This window comes from Sinocyclocheilus grahami, unplaced genomic scaffold (genome assembly GCF_001515645.1).
Source record: "Sinocyclocheilus grahami isolate Dianchi unplaced genomic scaffold, SAMN03320097.WGS_v1.1 scaffold279.1, whole genome shotgun sequence".
Lineage (NCBI taxonomy): Eukaryota > Metazoa > Chordata > Actinopteri > Cypriniformes > Cyprinidae > Sinocyclocheilus > Sinocyclocheilus grahami.
In genome coordinates, this window is record NW_015505458.1 from 1,097,503 (window position 1) to 1,099,272 (window position 1,770).

The following is a 1,770-nucleotide window of genomic DNA, read 5'->3' on the forward strand; positions in this document are numbered from 1 at the left end:
TTTTTTTTTTTTTTTTTGTTTGTTTTATCCCTAATACCTTTTCACATTTTTTTTCTTTAGGCTCAGAGTAAGGGCCATCCATAAATATTAAGCAATATGATTTTTAGTTGAAACCCTGTTTGCAGGTATACTGTACTGTATTACTACTATTATATTCCTTTTATATTTGACATTTTTATTTTTAATCTTTAAAATTTAAATTTATATATTTTTTATGTATTTATTTAGTTTTGCATTTTATTTAGTTTGTTTTATTTTTGTATTTTTTAAAGTTTTATCCCTAATACCTGTCACATTCATTTTTGCTTTAGGCTCAGAGTCAGGGCCATCCATAAATATTAAGCATTATGAATTTTTAGTTGCAGCCCTGTTTGCTCTTATACTATTCTGTATTACTGCAGGATTACATTTCTATAGTTCTTTTATATTTAACTTAATTTTAATCTTTTTCAGCCTGCTCAGTCTTATGCAACACTTGAAATGAAGTCATTGTCAGCTAGACATGGTCTATTATGAACGGGTCTAAGGTCACAAGTCTGTCTCTTGATAGGAAACCTTTCTAGGAAGTCTTTCTTTCTTTCTTCCACTCTCTTTTTAAGGGTTGACTCTAAATGAAAGATGTGGTTCAAGGTGGATCTCCACAAAAGATCTCTCACAAAAGAGAAAAAAAAATGGCAGGTGCACTTTTTTTTTTTTACACAATACACCAACCCCTGTTACCTTTAGACCAGAGCCGTCCCTCAAGATATCATAGCCACTAAAGGTCCAGGGCCCAGCTGACATTTCACCGAGCCCTTGAAATTCAGCTTCCTGTGAAAGAGTACAGCCCCGGTCTGACCCAGACCTCCACAGCAGAATGTATACGGCCTGATGGACCGTATTCAGCAAACCGGCTGTTTTTCTTTCAATTTCGACTGCTTCACGTCAAGAGAAGTGTCTTCCTATGGCTATTGAAGTCTCTGGAGTAATAGAAAATGCAATGAAATTTGCTGCACATTAGCATGCCTGTGTGAGCGGTAACACCTGGGTACATCTGAGATTTCTCAGAGATGAGATGGAGGGGTAATGGCAGGCCGTTCTCACAGTAGGTGTACATATATAAGTGAAGATGTGAGAGGATAGAGGGCTCTGCTCGTGAGGATGAGAGGAACTTAATCTGAACCACTTTCCCTCCTCGGGAGAGGAAGACCGAGTGATGGAATCACAGGGAATGAGGAGAGAAAGGAATCGAGAGAGGATGGGAGAAGAGACAGGATGTGGCTGCCAATGAGTCTCAGTGGGGGAGCTGTGGAGGCATTACGCATTATCACTATCTTTCTTTCTCACCCAATCTGTGTCTTAAGTAGTGAGTTCTACTCTTCCAATTTTGCCTTCTGTTTCACACAACTCTAAAAACAGATGCCTCTTGTGTTAAAAGGTTTAACCCGAAATGAAAATCTATACATTTACTCACTCTTATGTTATGTTGTATGACTGACTTTTTCTCAGAAAACACAAAACGAGTTTCTTAAGATGTACATACAACTAAAGTGAATGGTGATAGACACTTTTAAGCTCCAACAATCAATAAAAAGTGGTTCTTGCATCTTGTGCTGTATACTTCAAGTCTTTTGAAACCGTTTGATTCATGTTCATGTTACGCATTCATGTTTATGTACTATATTTTTCAAAAGTTTGGTGCCAGTAAATATTAAAAATATTAAACAGCACAAGCGTTTTTAGCTTTGGTAGGCCCATCACAACAATAATTACTATATTGACTTATTTTAT